Source organism: Syngnathus leptorhynchus, chromosome 3 (genome assembly GCF_054491065.1).
Source record: "Syngnathus leptorhynchus isolate UIUO chromosome 3, UIUO_Slep, whole genome shotgun sequence".
NCBI lineage: Eukaryota > Metazoa > Chordata > Actinopteri > Syngnathiformes > Syngnathidae > Syngnathus > Syngnathus leptorhynchus.
In genome coordinates this window covers 2,899,222-2,907,627 of record NC_141197.1, presented here as the reverse complement: position 1 = coordinate 2,907,627, position 8,406 = coordinate 2,899,222, and the positions used below count along the sequence as shown (strand labels likewise).

Below are 8,406 nucleotides of genomic sequence, written 5' to 3'. Positions count from 1 at the left end.
AAGCGATTTCGGCAATAAAATTTAAAACGCTTGTAAAACATACACCAAACGATGAAATTGGTTATTTCTTCATGTATAATGATCAACTCGATACTCCCTAGCCCCCAACAGCCTTTTTTTTCATAACACTTTAACCAGAGTGACGGGAGAGCGGCATTTCAGAAAACGTGCTTATCTCGGCGAGAAAAAGCGATTTCGGCAATAAAATTTAAAACGCGTGTAAAACATAAACCAAACGATGAAATTGGTTATTTCTTCATGTATAATGATCAACTCGATACTCCCTAGCCCCCAACAGCCTTTTTTTTCATAACACTTTAACCAGAGTGACGGGAGAGCGGCATTTCAGAAAACGTGCTTATCTCGGCGAGAAAAAGCGATTTCGGCAATAAAATTTAAAACGCGTGTAAAACATAAACCAAACGATGAAATTGGTTATTTCTTCATGTATAATGATCAACTCGATACTCCCTAGCCCCCAACAGCCTTTTTTTTCCATAACACTTTAACCAGAGTGACGGGAGAGCGGCATTTCAGAAAACGTGCTTATCTCGGCGAGAAAAAGCGATTTCGGCAATAAAATTTAAAATGCGTGTAAAACATAAACCAAACGATGAAATTGGTTATTTCTTCATGTATAATGATCAACTCGATACTCCCTAGCCCCCAACAGCCTTTTTTTTCATAACACTTTAACCAGAGTGACGGGAGAGCGGCATTTCAGAAAACGTGCTTATCTCGGCGAGAAAAAGCGATTTCGGCAATCAAATTTAAAATGCCAGAGAGAAAGACAATGCAGCTCGCTTTGATGTCTATTGTTATGCAAATGTAGCAGGTGTTTATGCTAATGAGTATAGCATCCTTGTGTGACATCCGGTCAGGTGTCACATCCTGTGTCAGGTGTCACATCCAGTGTCAGGTGTCACATCCGGTCAGGTGTCACATCGTGTGTCAGGTGTCTCATCCTGTGTCAGGTGTCACATCCTGTGTCAGGTGTCTCATCCTGTGTCAGGTGTCACATCCTGTGTCAGGTGTCTCATCCTGTGTCAGGTGTTACATCCGGTCAGGTGTCTCATCCTGTGTCAGGTGTTACATGGTGATGCTCGTCCCATCCGGTCAGGTGTTCTATCCTGGTGTCAGACAGAGAGGCGTCATCTCGTGCGTCAGACAGAAAGGCGCCATCTTGGCTGGCCAAGATGGCGTCTTCCTGGTTGTCGCGGGGGGAGGTGACCCTATTGGTTATTGCGGGCGGCGGCATGTCTGGGCGGGCGGCGGCATGTCTGGACATGTATTTTTTACTTTACCAAGCTATTTTAGCTATTTTATCTATCGCCATATTGGTCATGGTTAATATTACGCAGGTGTGCATGCTAAACATGCTAATGTGTTTGATGGCCTGATGGTGCATGTATTGGGGGGTATCACCAGTCAATGTGTAAATTGATGAAAGCGGATGAAGACAAACTGTCTTCATTTTACCAGTTCGCATCACATATGATGTGTAAATGGATGAAGGTGGATGAAGACGAGCCGTCTCCGTTTTACCAGAGTGTTTTTGCATCACATAACCTCGGAGGTGTGACATTTCCCCCCAGCTAAGTTTGAAGGGCTGATGAAGACAAGCCCCTCCACCAATCATTAGCTTTAGCAGAGTGTTTTCACATCACATGACCCCGGGGGGTGTGCTCTTTTCCGCCCGCCAAGTTTGAAGTTAGTTTGGGGCAGACAACCATCAATCATTTGAGAGAGCAGACCGGCGTAGAAGCTCTGAGCAGCTGAGTCGGAGAGTGCTGAATACTGTACCGAGATGGTTAAAGGTGAGTGTTGCTAGTTTTTTATCAATATATTAATACATTAAGCTTATTATCAGGCACTAAGGTTATTTGTAAAAACATGGTGTAATGTTTATGTATTGTGTCATAAATATCATCGTTTATGCTGATGTTCATGATCCTCGTAAGTAAATGATTTATGAGTTTATTTACATGAATATATTACTCTTATTTTTTCTACTTTATAATACTTTTTTTCATTCACCTACAGCCCCATTCAACGATGATCTTAGCGGGGTTTTTCTTACACAATCAGACTACGGTGAGTGAATGTGGTATTCATCTAGGGTTGTTAATATAAATGCTACTGGTTTAAGATTTATTTTATGTATGTACCAGACCTCATAGCCGCCGCTGAAGAGGATATCAGAAAAAACGGGCTGCCGACAGAAGCTGATTCAAAAACAGCGCAGGCATTAGCGGACATCTCTCAACGGTGTTTCAAAATACCTGAGCCGCAGGAGTCAAGCGCACCAGAGTCACGTGCTAGCATTGGGCCTTGTGCAGTGCGGCAGAAGGTGGAGCCGGAAGCGTTGACTGACACAGAATTGGCGGATGCTTTAAGTGCATAAGAAGGTGTGAACCACCCTCACGAACCGACAAACAAAGTTAAAGGTATACTTTTTTTATATGTTATCATTCGACTAACTATTTTTTGCTATTATAGCTGTTTTACTGATTTTAAATATCTACCCTCCAGCCAAACGCCGTTTCACGAGTCGTGGGGTTCAAAAGGAAAGGAGGAGGAGGAGGAGGAGCCGCTGGGCCGCCATCTACAACGCGAGCCGTCAGACCAACAGCGCGCGAGAGTCGGCACGCGAGGGTCATCACCATAACAAAAGAAGACGAGAGTGTGGTGGTAACTGCATTTACAAAAGTCGACTCCAAGAGTCTTTTAGGGTTATACGAATCCTGACGAAATTGGCTGAATCAACTTAGATCACTGTTTGTACTATTTCTGTTGTGTTTTTTTAAAGAAATATAATGGAGCGTTGTAACCTGTCGTCAACAGAGTCAGATTTCCTAACAAGCATGAATGAAATAGATTTGCAACCATGTTCTGAAACGGGTACAAACCAAAGAAGTAACGCATCTGAGTTAGATTTGCTTAGCGTTAACAATGATATTGATTTGCTATCGGCTGATGCGTCTGACGGTCATGTGTCAGATCTGCTCTTGGTTCTCAACAATATGAATGCTGCTGTGTCGGGGGGTGAGAGCCCCCTAACCCCCGATTTGCTTACACATTTACAAACTGCCGTAGATGATTTGAACAATCAAAGTTTGAACGAAGGTAGACAGAGTCCTACACAGATCCCGCCACAATTGGTAGAAATTATAGAGGAATTAAACAACCATGCTAATGATAACAACGGCCGTATCAGTCCTGATATTCCTATACACCTGCTAACTATGATCAGAAATCTAAATACACAGCCTATGGTTGACCAGTTGCCCGTTAATCCTGTTGACCCTCTTCCATCTGCTATCGAAGTCGACACACCAACATTTCAACACATGCCTCACCAACCTAGCAACTGTTCTGTAATAATTGATCATCAAATAGATGTTATTGATGCCGACACATCAACATTTCAACACAGGCCTCACCAACCTAGCAACTGTTCTGTAATAAACGAGCATCAGATTGATGCTAATGATGCTAATGATGAAAACACACACACAGATATGTTTGCGAATAGTGTCAATTCCCAACAAGGTGGTTCTGTTGTAGTTAGCAGACCGCATTTCAATAATGTGGAGGTAAGGAACCAGCTAAATATACCATCACAAACAAACATCAATGATTTTGCAACCTTATACCTCCAGATTGAGGATAAGATCGATGATGTCATGCGTGAGGTGGATAGGCTGGCACAACAAGGTGATGTGATTCAGGTTGAGTTAGTGGGTGGTAATGAGAGAGCGCATATCTACAGGCAAAAGAGTGACATAAACTCTATCAGAGATAATGTAACAGACATGCTCGAACGTCTAGCTCAATCAAACACAGAGCTTCTTGCCGACGACAGCTTAGAGCTTGTTGTGCAAATAGTCACACCGTTACAAGGTGGTGGAATGCGGCGCAGGCTGGTAAACAGTACCAACAGAGAAATTTTTAGGTTGAAAAAACGGCATTTACACATACCCCGTAACAAAGACAACAAGCTATGTTTTGCTTTGTCACTAACCTATCTGCTAAATAACACACTAACAGCAAAACAGGCCACAAGGCATGCACGACTTTTACACGAGAGTGTAGGGTTGAATTGCCAGACACCTGTGAGTCTAGGGGATGTCCACAAATTTGAAAAAATCCTCAAACGGAAAATAATTGTAATGTATCGAAAAGAGGATTGTCGTCCGATGACTTTTTTTGACACGCATTACCCCGCATCAGATGAAGACACTTTATTTGTCTTACTACTCGAGGGTCATTTCTATGGTGTGAAAGCTATAGAGGCGTTTGTTGGTCACGCTTACTTTTGCAGACATTGCTATAAGGGGCACGAGAATTGGCATCAACACCGTTGTGCAGGGCATTGTGATGTTTGTCTCGACCCGTTTTGTAAACAAAAGCGGTTTAAGCGAATCATCTGCCCTGATTGTAACAAAACTTGTCGTAATGAGGAATGCTTTGTCAAACATAAAGAGGCCCGGGTGGCGAATCGTGTGAGCAACTGCAGCTCATACAAAAAATGCATCCAATGTGGTCTGCAATATTATGTGAAAGCTGATGGCACAGGTGCTAAACATCGCTGCCCTGTTAACAGGTGTACTGTCTGTGACGAGGTTTTGAGTCAAAACGGTGCTCTGTTAAACCCTCATGTGTGTTACATTCAGCCCATCAAGCCTCAGCCACCTTGCAAAGATGTAGTCTACTACGATTTTGAAACCTATGTAGATACAGATGGTTTCCACAAACCTTTTCTCATCTGCTGTAAATCAAATAGATTGGAGAAACATTGGTTTGGTGACGAATGCGTTGATGATTTTCTTAGTTTTTTTCGAAACCCCCGGTTTAAACAAACGACATTTGTCGCGCATAATGCGAGAGGTTTTGATTCATACATCTTGATAAAGAGAATGCTCGAACTCGGTATCAAACTTGACATTCTGATGCAAGGGAGTAAAGTTTTGTCATTTGTCGATTTAGACATGAAATCCCGATATATAGACTCTCTCTCATTTCTGACCATGCCCTTAAGTGCGATGCCTAAGGCCCTCGGGTTTGAAGATAAATCAAAGGGGTATTTTCCGCACAAATTCAGCTCTTTAGAACATCTAAACTATGTAGGGTGTTACCCTGACCGTGCACACTACGGTGTCGATCGGATGTCACCCTCTCAACGAGCTAAGTTTGATGAATGGTACGACAATGAAGCTAATGGTGTGTTCGATTTTGCTGAGCAGGCGATAGCCTATTGTAAGAATGATGTTGACCTGTTAATGTTGGGGAGTGAGAAATTCAGGGGTGAGTTTTTTGAAGCCACAGGAACAGATCCATTCAAAGCTGTGACAATTGCGTCGGCGTGCATGAATGTTTTTCGCGCTAACTTCCTCACCCCCCAAACACTAGCCATCACACCTTCAGACAACTATATGCGTCAGTATAAAGCCTTCTCACATGATGCTATACAATACCTGCTATGGATCATGCATAGCCAGAATATTCACATCAGACATGCGTTGAACGGTGGTGAGGTCATGATAGATAAGTACACTGTGGATGGTTATACCGAAATTGACGGTGTAAAAGTAGTGTTTGAGTATTTTGGTTGTTATCACCATGGCTGTTCAGAATGCTACGATCTTACCAAAATATGCCCGACAACAAAACGCCCCTTTCAGGAGAGGTTTGATAGCACCCAAAGGAAAATTCAGGAACTACAGCTTAAACAGGATGTGCACCTTGTAATCATGTGGGAGCACGAGTGGTTGCAGATGAAAAAGGTGAACATACAGGTGAAGGAATTCCTGAAAAAGGCCAAATTCCCCACACCTCTCAAGCCGAGGCAAGCCCTCTTTGGAGGTCGAACAAACGCGTTTGTTTTAAGATACACAGCAGAACCTGACGAGCGTGTGTTGTATGTTGATGTAACGTCATTATACCCTTACATAAATAGCACAGGCATCTACCCCATCGGGCATCCGACGATTATCCATGATGGTTTTAAAGACCCCAGATCGTATTTCGGCTTCATCAGCGCCACAGTCAACCCACCACGTGGTTTGTATTTGCCGATCTTACCCTTCAAAACAGCTAAAGGTAAACTTGTCTTCACACTGTGTCGTACATGCGCTGAGCTCAATAATCAACAAACAGCATGTAGACATGATGATGATCAAAGATCGTTAACAGGTGTTTGGACAACCCCTGAATTTGTTAAGGCACTTGACCTTGGCTACACGGTTGCAAGTATTACAGAAGTATGGCACTACACAAGAACAAGCGACACAATTTTTCAGGGTTATATGCGCACATTTCTTAAAGGTAAACAAGAGTCTTCAGGTTATCCGGCTCACGTGGTCAACCAAGCTGATAGACAAAAATACATCGAAAATTACGCAACTCACCAGGGTATCCAGCTCGACCCTTCTAAAATTGCTGTAAACCCAGGAAAAAGACAAGTGTCAAAACTCTGTCTAAACAACTTGTGGGGTAAGCTCGCGCAGCGTGAGAACATGGCAAACACCAAAATTGTGACAAAATCTGAGGAGTTTTTTGAACTTCTGTTTTCAGGCCTGTACGACGTGAGGTTTTTCCACTTCATTAGTGAAAAGCTTTTGATTGTACAGTATTGTCTCCACACAAACACAGAGATACCTGCGTCAAAAACATCAAATGTGGCTGCAGCGTGTTTCACGACAGCCTATGCACGTTTGAAAATGTATAGCTATTTGGAGGTTTTACAGAGGAGAGTGCTTTACACAGACACCGACAGCATCGTGTACACTGTGAAACCGGGTGAGAGTGTTCTTCCTCTAGGGGATTATCTGGGTGATTTGACAGATGAGCTCTCGAATGACACCATTCAAGAATTTGTCTCTGCAGGGCCAAAAACGTACGCTTACCGAACGAGGGAGACAGGTCGCGTTGTAATGAAGGTTAAGGGGATCACGCAGACTCACGAGAGCGGTCAAAACATCAATCTCGATAGCATGCTCGGTTTGGTTCAGGGTTACATTGACACAGCAGGTGCCCACTCAGATGTGCTATACGCCCCCCAACACAGCATTGTTCGTGATAAGAGAGGGTTTCATCTCAGAAACACGTCATTCTCCAAACGGCTTCGTGTGGTCTATGATAAAAGGAGGTTACTCGAGCGAGGCACCACTGAACCCTTTGGTTATTGACAACTCTCTATCCATACGTGTGTGTGTGTGTGTGTGTGTGTGTGTGTGTGTGTGTGTGTGTGTGTGTGTGTGTGTGTGTGTGTGTGTGTGTGTGTGTGTAAATGGCTTTTAATCAGGTTGATTTTGACCCTAGATTAGAACTTCCTTTTTCATCTTTAGTAGCAGGGCCTTCTGGTTGTGGCAAAACCTTTTTTGTAAAAAATGTATTGGAAAATCCTGAACATGTTTTGAGAAAAAAACCTGATAATATTGTGTGGGTCTACACATCATATCAACCGATGTACGATGAGCTCAAAAGGTTGAATAAAGAAATTACATTTATCAAAGGACTGCCTGAATCTTTTGATGACGAGAAGCTGTTCCCGCCGCAGCAACATCATCTGCTGATTTTGGATGACATCGTCTTCCAGGCTTCAGATAATCCAGAAGTGGTTCGAATATTCACTCAATATCGACATCATAAAAATTTAAGCGTTATAATGCTGACGCAGAATGTATTCCACCAGGGGAAATTCAGCCGCACAATCAGTTTAAACAGTAATTATTTGATTTTGTTCAAAAACCCGCGCGATAAATTACAAGTGAATGTTCTGGCAAATCAGATTTGCCCTAGCAATCGGAAGTTTTTCCTAGAGTGTTTTGAGGATGCTACAAAGGACCTGCATGGCTATTTACTGATAGATTTGACACCATCTTGTCCAGAACAATATAGACTGCGGACAGGTGTACTACATAACCAGTGGCCTACTGTTTATATCCCTAAACAATAAAACCATGACAAAACTATTAAAAACAAACGCATCGCTACTCCGCTCTTTGTTTACATCCAAACCTGCCAAACGTAAGCATTTACTCCTTAGAGGTCCTGCTAGTCTAGTGAAAGCATTGTGTGAGATTGCTTTGAATCTTTTGAAAGGGCATATCCCTCTAAAATCAAAACATTATCAAAAACTTCAAAAACAAAAGAAAAACATCCGCTTTCTGGCTGATAAGAAAAATACGTTGAAGAAGAAAAGAGCTGTGTTGGTTCAGAAGGGCGGTTTTATACTACCACTGCTGGCCGCTTTTGCACCTGTTCTGGGGAGCCTCGCTGGCGCTTTCATAAACAAATGAGAAATGAGTTTGAAAACAGCCCAAAAAATGTACATGATCTCACCCTATCAGCTAGAGAAGCTAAGCCGACCTGCACCAACCATACGTGATACGCTTGAAAATG

General features: G+C 42.8%; 1 long non-coding RNA gene across 1 annotated transcript; it reads left to right on the top strand.

Annotated features, from left to right (window-relative positions):
- The first annotated feature begins 463 nt into the window (after positions 1–463).
- Positions 464–7,486, top strand: LOC147058858 (uncharacterized). Its single transcript, XR_015065743.1, has 3 exons — positions 464–2,094; positions 2,172–2,447; positions 2,533–7,486. It is a non-coding gene; the product is annotated as an uncharacterized LOC147058858 (long non-coding RNA).
- Positions 7,487–8,406: the final 920 nt, after the last annotated feature.